Source organism: Canis lupus, chromosome 3 (genome assembly GCF_048164855.1).
Source record: "Canis lupus baileyi chromosome 3, mCanLup2.hap1, whole genome shotgun sequence".
NCBI lineage: Eukaryota > Metazoa > Chordata > Mammalia > Carnivora > Canidae > Canis > Canis lupus.
Genome location: NC_132840.1, coordinates 77,109,725 through 77,123,050, shown reverse-complemented (window position 1 = coordinate 77,123,050; position 13,326 = coordinate 77,109,725). Strand labels below are relative to the sequence as shown.

Genomic DNA, 13,326 nt, shown 5'->3' with positions numbered 1-13,326 from the left:
TTCATCTTAAAATGACATTGTAAACTTTTAAAAAAGTTATTAAAGCTTATCCCTTAGTCTTTTTATTTTTCTAATCAAGCAAACTCATTTAAAAAGCTCCCTTATGTCCAACTTTTCTATAGATCAGGTCATTTGAGGTTACTATTCTGAGGGTGATCCCTAGATATTCTAATAATAGAATAAAAAAACACCAACACTTTGTTACATTCACTTGGGCATCCCCAGGACCTACTGCCACTCAGAATTTATCATAGGTGCTTAAATAAAATGTCAACTGAATGGATAAATATAGCCTCATGTTTATAACACTTCTTATACTTTATAACAAGCTTTAACTTTCTCAAAAAATCCTGTCTGAGGTTCTCTTCTTTTCCCTGCCTCCCTCCATCCTCAAATCTTCTTTTTTCTCCCATCCCCAAATATTGCCTTTATTTTTTTATTTATTTATTTTTTTCCAAATCTTACCTTTAGTTGCAAACACAGTAAGTGGCAGAGTGGAGGTCTAAGCTTTGGTCTCCAAATCATGTAAGTTTATTGACTTAATATGAACATGTATTTATCAAAGCAGAGGTACTAGTGTTTTGAAAAATATAGATCTCCAAAATTAACCTCATACTCAGATAACGAAAAGAATAATAGAAAGAGTGCATATCCATTCTAACATGTCTGTCTGGAATATCTCAACATCGTGATATTTTTTAATTGCAGAATGTGATTTGTTCACAGATAGCTTTTAGTGTTTTCTGACCACAAGCTCTGGTTTTCACTGCCTTTCTGCAAGCTTATCATTTTTTTCATGTGATATCTCCGCATTTTGTTCTGGATATGAAGTATTAACAAGACATGACAGGGCACTTTTAAGCTCTTCATCACTGAGATGTCTTATGGCACCTCAACTGAGTGTTGCATGATCAGTGCAAGGACCTTGGGACACCTCGTGATGAAAAACTTGCTGCTTCTACAGATTTTTTTGTGCTGAAATCAACCATCTTTACCATTTATTTTGTTGACTTTTCTAGAACTTACAAAGGTGGGTATTATATGATCAGGAAGACAGGGTTTTTTGCATTGAGCTCTTCAAAGGCAGGGTCTGTTTCAGAAATTTTTATATCCCCATCTCCTAATCCATGTCCTGGCACAGAGGAGGTACTTCATATATAGTTCTTCTTTTTTTTTTTTTTTTTTTGTATATAGTTCTTAACTTGAATTGATAGTAATAAGAAAATACAGGAAATCTGAGACTCGGTCTAGACTTTGTCCATAACAGTGTGCCCTTAGATAGGTCACTGAGCTTGTTACATTCTCTGTAAAATGGGATTTCTGTCTACTTTTGAAAGACCAATGGGAGTGGGAGAGTTCCAGGAAATTGGGCCTTACACAATATTTGTGTTAAACTTCACAGACCAGGTGGAGTTTAATCCTTAAATAAATAACTTACAAACTGATGGCCCTTGTGTGAATAATCAAAACTAAGGGACTCTTGGTGACCTACTTGTGGGTCAGTATTTTTAATGAGTATGTCATTTTTGGATAAATTCCTACAGCCCCCAATATCTGTTTTTTCCATTAAATTCACATTCCATTTGGATCATCTTTATTGTTGAAATAGAATTGTCAACTTGGAGATATGTTGAGAAGTGGTTTGCTGCAATTTAGTTTCATAAATCTTAACAGGAAGAGCCAGGAATCCAGTGGCTCAGAGCATTGTGAAATCATTAAATCAGGTTTCTGGAATATGTAAGCGGCCTACTACTTTCTCATTAAATTGAGGCAGAATGCCCAGAAAGAGTATTTCATAAAGGTTAGTACAAGAGAACAGTCCACTGACTCATTGTTGGGTGCTGGATGACCTAGTAATTTATTGCATTTATCAATGAAGGAGATCTGTATTCTCTTAATGTTCTCTTACTAGGAAAGACATTGTAAACTTGTAAAGGAACAGTTCTGATTATTTCTCTCATTTTGTTTTCTCAGTGGTTGTCAAACTTGAGTAGGTATTATCATCACCTGGAGGACTTATTTTTTTCTTTTTTAAACTATTTATTTATTTATTTATTTATTTATTTATTTATTTATTTGAGAGCGCAAGAGAGCAAGCATGTGAGCAGAGGAGGAGCAGAGGGTAAGGGAGAGAGTAGGGGAAAGAATCTCAAGCAGATTCCATGCTGAGTGTGGAGCCCAGCCCAGGGCTTATCTCACGCTCCTGAGATCATGACCTGAGCTGAAACCAAGAATTGGATGCTTAACCTACTGAGCTACCCAGTCACCTCCAACCTCCTGGAGGACTTATTAAATCACAGATAGCTGGATACTCCCCTCAAAGTTCCTGATTAAGTAGAGCTAGGGTGGGATGGGTTTCCACAATTTACAATTCTAACACGTTCCCAGGTGGTGCTAATGCTGAAGGTCCAGGGACTACATGCTGAGACCACTGTGCTACCTTAAGATTGCCGAGACTGGTAAAAATAAATATTCTGTGGACCGTTGCTGTTTTCTGAGACTGCATTAATAAAATAGGACTTAGATAACTGTCAGTAGCACAAACCACAGGCAGATATTGATGGGTCAGAGGGTCTGTATGGAACTACAATAAATACTGGAAAGAGAAACCCAGAATTGTATTGTTGTTGTCTTTTTTTCAAGTTGAACTTTCAGCTCCTTCATGACTTTGTAGAACACATTATTGTGGTCTTTTCCAAACTTCTTCTTGAGTCATCTGGATGTATATTGCCTAAATCTTTAAAAGTAAAAGAGAGATGATATGTCTGCATCTTCCCCATATTGTCATTTTTTTTTGGTTCCATACTCTTTCTCCACAGATGAACCAGTGTCCTCTCCTCTTGCTTTATGATATAATTAGATAGATAATAGACAATAGATAGGTAATAGATAATGTCTAGATAATAGACAATAATCCTCTATCAAGTTATTTTAAGTTGAATACTTATTTCAGATAGGCACAATGTCATCAATTTAGGTTATTTTCCTAGAGCCTATTTCATTCAATTCAGTTCAATACAATTTTAACACTCATTGACTAACTATATGTCAAGCACTATTCTAGATGCCTTAGGAACAGACATGACCAAGACCAACACAAACTCTGCCTTTGCAGAGCCTATAGTCTAGCAAAAACAAACAGATAGTAAAACACATAAATCAATACATTATATCGCTGGTAGTAGACCCTATGGAAAAGAGGAAATGAAATCAGGGTAATAAGGTTTAGGACTTTAGAGGCTATCAGGAGAGGGCTGTGTGTACACTTGTAATTTTAAAAAAGGGTGCCATTTGAGCAAAGATTCCCCAATGTAAGACTACAAGCTTGTATATATATCTGGGGAAGAGTGTCACAGCCAAAGAGAATAGCTGATGCAAAGGCCAAAAGGCAGGAGCTTGCCTAACATACTTCAGAATAGCAAGGAGGCCAGTGGGACTGAAGCAAAATGTGTGAAGGGAAAGTAGTAGTAGATCTGAGAGGTAACAGAAGCAGTCAAGACCATATAACCAAGGCTTTGTAGGTCATTGAAAAAGATGTTGGCTTTAATCTGAGTGAAATGGGAGTTGCTGCAAGGTGTTGTCTTTCAAAGAAGGATCTGTCTGCATGCTGTATTTAGAATAGATGGAGCAAGGCAAGGATAGATGCTAAGAAACTAGGTATGACACAATGCCAGTAAACCAAGCAGAGATGATGTGGCTTGGGCCATGGGTTGGTGAGTAGTTAAATTCTGCATATATTTTTGAAAGTAGACTTCAATAGGATTTCATGACAGATTGGATGTGGAATGTGAGAGAAAAAGAAATCAAGGTTTCGGCCTGAGGAACTAGAAAGATGAAATTCCTGTCAATTGAGTTGTAAAATGCTGCAAGAAGAATAGGCCTGCTGGGAATACTGGGTTTTGGGTTTGGGACATAGAGTTTGCCATGACTCTTTGACACCTGATTGGAGGTGTCAGAATGGTTGTTGATCATGTATATGCAGGGCTTATGAGACTACATTGAATACATCTGGGCTACAGATGGAGTTGTCAGCATGTTTGTATTAGAAGCTGTGAGGCTCAATGAGATTCTAGTGAATGGGTATAGATAAAGTAGTGAGGGCCAGGACTCAAGCCCTCCAGAATTAAGAGAGCAAAAAGGGAAAAAATGGAATTACAGGGAGAGATGGGGAAGAAGTGGCCACCAAATATAATGTCCTAAAAACCAAGAGAAGGAAATGTATCGAGTAGAGGAAAGTGAAAAATAGTGTCAAATGCTGTTAATTGGTCAAGTAAGACAAAGACTGAAAATTTACCATTGAATTTCACAACTAGAGATCATCAGTGACCTTAATGAGAACATATCTGGTGCGTGGTAATGATTCAAGCCTGGATTAAGTAGCTTAAGATAGAATGCTAGACGAAGACTTGGAAATAGTGAGGAAAGCCAGCTCTTGAAGTTCCTGCCCAGGGTGGCAAAAGTGAGGTTAAGCTGAGAGTTTGGTGGTGGTGGTGGTGTCTGTGTTGGTTTGGAGTTGGGGGAAATAACAGTATGGTTGCACACTGATGGAAATGATCCAGTAGACAGAGACTAGATTAATGTTTCAGGAAAGATAGGAAGAATTCCTTGAGCAGTTTTGTTGGGCTGGCAAATGGCCATAACATCTAGTATCCAAGCGGAAGATTTGGCTTCAGAGACATCAGGTATTTTTCATGCACGGGAACAGACATGTTGAGGGTACAAATGCTGGTGGGACAGATAGATGGAGTATTGGGACCCTGTGCAAAATCCCCCTTTGACTGCCTCAGTTTTCTCCAAGAAGTAAGAAGCAACATTATCACATAAAATATCAAAAATTATTCAAAAGAAAATAAAGCTCAAATATATGTCTCTACAAATATGTATTCAAAAAATAAAACAAAGCCAAACACAATATAAAAAGTATGCAATAAATGTTTCATTTTAGGAGTTTTCCTAAATGAACTGAATTGACTGAGGTTTTAAAATAGAGATGTAATGTCTTTTCAACTAGGACCCCTTCTTTTCCTGGTTAATGTCTCGGTATTGAGCAGGCATTCTTCATTGCTCCACTAACCTTCAAAATTGTTCAAATTAGGGGTATTTGTATAGAATGGTTTTATTTGCCAATTCAATGTGTATGAATGTCTATAATATTTTTTAGATGGTGAATGGGTGGAGTAGTTTCCATGCGAATTCTTCTAAAGTGATCTCTTGCTCTCCATTTCAACAAGATGGCTGACCTCTACCATCTTGTCAGTGTTGTCATTTGGCACTTTTCAAGATATTGGCTGCAGTTCTTTAACAGATATTAATAGGAGTTTTAGCCATTCTTATTTAAGATAAGGTCCTAAACTTAATCAGAGAGAGGAAGCACACATATGATTAAAAAAAAACAAGAGAGCTAGTAGACCCTTTAATTTAATCTAAATTATGTTTCCTCCCCGAGGTCATTCATATATATATATATATATATATATAAAACCTTCTGGAGGATTGAAATTATATCTTAGTGCTTTTCTTTAAACAAAATTTATAAAACACAATTCAGAAGGCATTGCATAAATGTTTTGCAAAGATAATAAAACATGTTTAAAAAATACTTAGTGGGCGGTTTTCATATTGGTGAATCAAGTATGTTTGAAGCAAAAGAATAACCATAACATTGAACTCAGAGGGGCACCTGGGTGCCTCAGTGGTTGAGCATCTGCTTCTGTCTCAGGGCGTGATCCCAGGGTTCTGGGCTGGAGTCTCACATCGGGCTTCCCACAGGGAGCCCGCTTCTCCCTCTACCTATGTCTCTGCCTCTCTCTCTGTGTCTCTCATGAATAAAGAAATAAAATAAAAAACAACATTGAAGTCAGAGGATTGTAGGGGAAATGAAATGGGATTTCCCATGTAAAGTGTTTATTATAGCACATTGCTCATGGTAAGTGTCCAATAAATTATGCACTAGGTATAAGGTGATGTGGTTCCTTAAGAAAGGTACAATAAAATCGTCAAAATTAGGGAGCTATTCTTAGTTAGCTGTGTATTTTTTGGTTGGGGGGGAGGGTGGCAGAAGGCTACCATAGCCCCACATTACCTCATTGAGGAGCGGTGTTTAGCAGTAGAACCATATAAGGACCAAATCACAAGAAACAATTATTTAGTGTTATGTGCAAGACACTAGAGTAAGTACCTGAAATATACCTTTTATTTGGTCCTTATAATAGACCTACACAGTAAGTTGTATTAATTGTGTAGATGAGGAAATTGAACTGGGGAGACATGATGAAGGGTTACAATGCAAATTGCTAAGTGAATTAAAATACTGAGCTGCCCCATGAGAGAGCAAAATCCGCACCAAGATCACTATGTGATTTGACTCCTAAGTCCACACTCACCCTTCTACTACTATTCTACTATTGAATCGCTCATCTACATCCAATGCAGATTCAAGTGCGTATTGCTGTCTTGGTCAGAATCAAGGAGTCCATGTACTTTGCTATCCATCATGGGACTCAGTTTATGCTTCTGAACATGGATATAGAAATGGTATTAATAGAGATGGAAGACCATAGGAAACTCTCACCTTCTATCCCATGAGAGAAAAAGCTCTTCCCATTCCTGAAAGCTATAGTATAGTTTCTTTAGAACCTGGCTGTGTTTCAAACTCGTATTGTACTGGTGGATGAACCAAAAAATTTTCTTCCTACAAGAATGCCAAAGTGAAAAAAAAAACAAAAAACAAAAAACAAAAAACAAAACAATGAAAACAAAATAAAACAAAACAAAAAAAACCCAACAACAACAAAAAAAAGAAAACCCAACCTAATTTTTAAGATTTTCCTACTGAGAACAAAGGAAAATCAAGAACAATAATTTTTTTTTTTTTTTAAGAGGAAAACCAAATGGTGGTAACTTGGTTTTAACAGTGTTTAATTCTTTGGAATTCTCCAAACTAACCAACACTCCCTTCCTTTGTTCATGGTAATCAGTTGTTTAACACTAAGAAGCTCCATTTATGAATGAAGGAGAACAGTTTGGCAGAACAACTTACAAATACAATATTTAGTTCATGAATGTTATGTAAATGCAAGAAATTCATTAAATAATGAATACATAGGCAGCCCAGGTGACTCGGCGGTTTAGCGCCACCTTCAGCCCAGGACGTGATCCTGGAGACCTGGGATCAAGTCCCACGTTGGGCTCCCTGCAGGGAGCCTGCTTCTCCCTCTGCCTGTATCTCTGCCTCTCTCTCTTTCTCTGTGTCTCATGAATAAATGGATGCATCTTTTTTTTTAAAAAAAGAATACATACAACATAATATTTTATACCTGAGTTTATTCCAGAACAAAAAAGAAGTCAATACAAGCATTTTGAAAAAAAGTTAATGTAGAAATATCAACTCTCCAGTTTTCAACTCTCTTAAACTTCTTAAGATGTGAAACTATAAACTCTCTGTTCCATCTATAGTTGGCCACCTAAAATAGGAAAAAGGATGCCAGAGCATCAAATGGGTTTTTTTCTTTTTATAACCTAGATGGGAGATGGGAAGTTCTCATTTGGGAAGGGGCAGGAGCACTGCCGGGGTTTCCATCGTGAGTTTAGTATGAGAATAACTATGTACAACCATATGATGGATTTACACTTTCAATAGAGAAAAAAAATGTTCATTCATGTCTACAAAGACCAGTTTAGAACAGGAGAAGCTGCTGTTAATTGAAGTACAGAGCTTAATGGCTAAAAGGGTTGATAAAGATAGAAATAGTTACTAAGAGGAACTGTGAGTTTCTTTTTCTCCAAAGAATTTTAAAAATCTGCTTAGCCTGCTTCTCTGATAACCTAGGGGCTCTTCCACTGGGAGACCGACTTTGGCACTGATGATTCTCGTGAGCGCACCAGGGTCCCATGGAAGTCTTCCCTCCTTATCCCTCTCAGCACTTGCTTATATCGTGTATACCTTGTATACATTATGCTACAAGTGAAGCTTGCTTGGCTCTTCCTCATGCCCAAGGGCCAGCTCACTTGCCCCTTTCGGCTGATTGCAGAAGGCCTGAAATCCCTTGAGAGAGAGGAAGAGAAAGAGGAAGAAGGCAAAGACCCAACCCAGCTTCCTCCAACTTTCATCCATTTCTTCTGAGGACGCTGTGACTCATCCCTGAGTTCTCCACCCTCAAGCAACTTCCACCAAATCACAGCCCCCCAGATTCATTGTTGAACAATTTCCTTAGTGGTATAATCTTGTTCTGAGATTACAGGGAATGCTGATTTTATTAGAGTTCTTTCAACAAACTCATTTAATTATTGTTGCCCCTTGGCATGTGCCATGTCACCCTCTGTGCTCCATGACATTCCACGAACACCTCATCCTGCATTACTTTCCTTGCTTCTTTTTTTATAAGTCCTCCTTTTGTTTAGTTTAGAACAAGTCCTCCTTTTTTTTTTCCCCAACAGACTTGTCTTGGAAAAGATGGAGATGAGCCAGTCAACTTGGCTTCCTTGCTTCTGCTCATGTGAGTATCATTTATATTTCTAACTATTATGCAAGTGTTATTAAAGCTCTGTATTTCTCCAGGTTTCTGTGGAGGAACTGTCTTGTTTGATCTTTGCGATGCTGGCACTCTTTTAGAATTAACCATGGAAAAACTTGATGACACTTCCGTGGTTCTTATAAAATTCATCTTAGGGGTAATTTTACGGTGTGTTTTCCCCCTTGAATGTTTAAGAGAGCTGGATTTCTGTCTCTTTGTGGAGCATTCTAGCAGCTGTGTCTCATTTGCTTTGCAAGGGCATTGGAAGAAATTGCTATTTTGGAAGCTTCTTAACATATGGGATAATTGTATAAAGCACTTTACAGTTTGCCTAGTGCTTTCCCATTATTTTACACAGTTCATTTCTCAAAGAAGCCCAGGACATGCTGTTTACATTTTTCAGAGAGAGAGAAATAGAGGTACTGAAGAAGTAACAGAAGCTCGGCAGGGCAATTTATCTCACTCTGGAATTAATCAACAGATTAAAATCTCTTCTTTCAGATCCCTTGTTACCTATGACCAGAAAGCCTCCTGCCTTGGGGTACCAGGGTGGCTCAGTCAGTTAAGCGTCCAACTTGTGATTTTGGCTCAGATCATGATCTCAGGGTTGTGAGATTGAGCCCCGCATCAGGCTCTGTACTAAGCGAGGAGTCTGTTTCTCCCTCTCCCTCTGCTCCTCCCCCTGCTCACTCTCTCTTTCTCTCAACAAATAAATAAAATCTTAAAAAGAAAAAGGAAGCCAGGGCACCTGAGTGGCTCATTCTGTTGACTGACTCTTGATTTCAGCTCAGGTCAAGATCTCAGGGTCCTGGGATTGAACCCTGTGTTGGGTTCCATGCTCAGTGCAGAGTCTGCTTGTCTCTCTCCCTCTGCCCCTCCCCCAACTTGAGAACTCTCTCTCTTTCTCTCTCTCAAATAAATTTTTAAAATCTTAAAAAAAAATCCTCATGCCCTTTGAAATAAACATGTAGATGGACACACCTGCTACACATCTGCAGAATGTGTAACCTGGCTAGTGTTAGGTCTGCCCTAGCCAAGAGCTGTCTGAGTGACTGGACATGGGCAACAGGGCTGTTTAGCTCTGTTATTAACAGTGATAGAGTGGATGGTTCAAAGCACCAGTTTTGAGGTCAGACTGCCTAGGTTTAAATCCAACTTCCAACTTTTCTCAGCTGTGGGACATTGGATGAGTCACTTAACCTTTCTCAGACTCATTTTTCTTATCTGTCAAATGGGGGCATTCATTACTACCTCATGAGATTAGTGTGAGGCCGACTGACCTCATCCATGTAAGGGTCTAAGCACAGTGCCTGGCACACGCAGTAAGCTCTCAGCAAACATTAGCTAGAACCATGTTGTGGTTCCAAAGGTGGCCACCTGGTCATTCTTTCCTAAGGTTCATTGCAGTTGATTTGTTTCATGAAATGACGCCTATGGCCCAGTCAGGACTGGACATATTGGTGGACTTAAGGGGAGGTTTATGGGGCAGAGAGAACTTACACTAGTGTTTGCACTGCTTTTAAGAGCTGTGGTATTTATAACTTCTGTCATTCTCTTCAAAATACAAATGGCAGTGTTGCTCCTCTTGAATAATGTGGAAAACCCACAAAGGGCCCAGGACACTCATACCCACAGTATATCAGTCTAGGACGTTTTGGATGGTAGCACACAGCAAAGACAAAAGATGACCTTGGTTTTCTTACCATTCCAGGTGAGAATAGGATGTAGAGGAAAGAGCAGGGATGTGCCTAGCTGTGAATGTGCTCTTGCCGGAATACAGAAGCCTGAGTCCTACATCTCTGTCAGTCTGCTGGGTACTGAGCAAAGCGCTTTGCTGTTCTGTGCCTCAGTTTCCCCAATTACAAATGATAATTATTAACATCCACAGAATATCACTTTGTACCCTAATTGATGGGGCTTTTGCATGGTGGTTGCCATGTCCTGGGAAGCCCTTCAGTCCCACGAACACTGGGATTGTTCATGCCCTAAATTTTTGCCTCTCAGCTGATCATGTTCGCCATAAGAACAGTGGATATAAAGGTGCTTTGACATTTCATGAACAGCAACAATCAACTCAATTCTGAACACCTGGGGTCCTGAAATAGCACTTTGGGTTACTGAAAGAAAAAGATGGCAATAATACAGTATATCATTCCTCAAGTAAGAATATCACATTTTAATTCTTGGTGCCTCATTTTATAAACTGCTTAGATATATGTAATGTGACTGGCAAATTCCATTAATGGGTACACCATGCTTTACATCATTCTTGTGTGTTTAAACACATGTAATTGAAGGCACATACAAGCATACACAGAACAGTTAAGACAACTATTTTCTGGTCATGACAGATTATTTGTATTGGAAAGACCTCATTTGAAACATTTGTATTTCCCAAAAAGTTCTGTTTTGCACCCAAGGCGTATTTTTGAAATAAATTGATTAGTGATTTGTCTTAGGAAACTTCAAAGGAAAACAGACTAGTCTGGGGAAAATGACATAACTGGCCATCTATCTGGTATCTGCAAAATAACTACACACCAAAGGCTAACGCTCCATTGCTAGGAATTAACCTGAGGCAGCATCTGTGTTCAATAGATGTGAAAAAATATTACCCGATGTGCACATAGGAGAATTAGAGCAGTTTCAAAAAAAAAAAAAGATTCATTTAGTTTTCTTTCATATTATATAGATTGCACTTGAGAGGAACTTCAAAATGTACAAGCATGCAATTGCTTGAAAATTCAAATTTTTTCATTGACTCTTGTGTTTTTACCTAGAGGCATCCAACCAGAATCCAAGCCAATGTAATATCTAGAAATGCCAAAGTGAAGCGTCTTGTAGACATGCATAACAAGATAAATAATACATAAATAGTACATACTAGTAAAAGCATAAAAATGAGTAAGTCTGGTCCAACTCAGTTGCTTATATTAAAAAAGAGAAGTAGTATTTATTTTAAAAATTAGACTTTTAAAATATAGCAGCTTGTTTTCTAGTTGCCTTAAAATGGGACATGTAAGCCTTTGAGAAAGATCTTCAGATACTCAAAGACTCGAATGCTTTTTCTTTATCCCAGAGGACCTATTGTGGCCTAGGGTGCATGGCGGGCACTCAGTAAAACCTTGTTAACTTATAGTGAATGTTCTACGTATTAGTAATAATTCAAAATAACATGATGAAACTGGAGTGAAAAGGGCATGGTCCACCAGTCCACATTCAACTTTTCCCCAAGGAATGAACTACTTTACCTCTCAGACAGAAGCAAAGAAGTCATTCAAAAGCAGGGCTGAAGGCTGTTGGAGTTATTGTTGTTTACATTGCCTGGGACAGAGGAGTAATTATGTTGGCTTCAAAGGCCTTTTCTTCTACCTCCCATCATGGCATGCGAGTGCGGGAAGAAGCCTTCATTCTGCTCCTGTGTTTCACAAATGGAAACCTAGAGGAGGGACCAATTTGCCCAAGGCCACAGATTCAAACCTTCCCAGATATTTCTTTTTTTTTTTTATAAGATTTTTTTTTAATTTGTATTTATTTATGATAGTCACGGAGAGAGAAAGAGAGGCAGAGACACAGGCAGAGGGAGAAGCAGGCTCCATGCACCGGGAGCCCGACGTGGGAATCGATTCCGGGTCTCCAGGATCGCGCCCTGGGCCAAAGGCAGGTGCCAAACCGCTGCGCCAACCAGGGATCCCTTCCCAGATATTTCTTAATCCAAATTTAATTTCTCCACATCTCACCAAATAGAGCTATAGATAATTTTCATGGCGCTTTTTTTCTTTTTTTAAGTTTAGGAGATGCCCTCTGCCCTATGTCCTGCCCTCCCATCCATTATTACGTCCTGCCATCCCAACCCCGCCACTCCTTTAAGAACTCTGCTTTCTTCTATCACCTTCAAATGGCATGTTCTTTGCCCTCCAACAACATGCTTGAACCTCTACTCCAAGGTCTTGGCTACAGGAATCTTCTAGTTTACCCTAGTGCTATATGAATATAAGGGCCTTCTTCTTAGGCCCACACAGCCTTTGATATAGCGATGCATAGCTCCAGGCTTTTACTTATTTCTTTCAGGCTTCGGTAATGTGAGTCAAGGCTTTTGCTTTATGGTTAATTTAGCTGATGATGAGAGCAAGCTGAAACTCGTGAGGATAGACAGAGCTGGAGCAAACTGAGGTCATAGCTTGAACAGAACCTCCAAGAAGACAGATTGCCTGTGGCTCTTAGAGCCTCCTTCCCCTGACAGTAGTGATGAGGACCAAAAGTAGAAAAATGACAGTCTCTTATGAGGGGCACGTGAGGGCGCAAAGATTTTTCAAAACTCGGCCCCACAGAGAGGAAATCTGGCTGATATTTATTCAGGCCCCTTCCTTTTAAATCTTGATTACCCTTGGCTCGGTTGGTGCTGAAACTTATGCACGAGCGACAGGTGATTCTTATGTAAGAATGGAATCTCGGGCGTGATAAATTTGGTCTTGAGAAATCTCAGTTCAGTTGCTGCAGATGGCAGTGTCATGATGGCAGAGTTGGAGAGAGGCATCCTGCCGGGCTGTGGGCTGTCTGTGAGATGGCTACTCAGTTCAGAACTGTCTGAGCCAATTCCTTGAGGCTCAAGGTCATGACCAAGGGATACAGCCCAGCTGCAGGGCTGACATTCATTCTAGCAACATTTTTCCCTACTTCCCTAGACACTGCTGCTGACTCATTCCCACTCACAGGTCCAGAAAGAATCAGGTTGCAACCTGTGTTCTTTGTGAACATCTTTATAATTTGGGGTCTCTATCCTAATTAGCCTCTGTTGGGGGGTGAATTTTGT

General features: G+C 39.3%; 1 long non-coding RNA gene across 1 annotated transcript in view; it reads left to right on the top strand.

The window, feature by feature from the left end:
- The window catches only part of LOC140631136 (uncharacterized), a 214,310-nt gene that overhangs the window by 158,652 nt on the left and 42,332 nt on the right, over positions 1-13,326 (top strand). The window contains exon 5 of the long non-coding RNA XR_012028788.1: positions 8,437-8,495. This is a non-coding gene — a long non-coding RNA (uncharacterized lncRNA). The remainder of the gene's footprint in view (positions 1-8,436; positions 8,496-13,326) is intronic.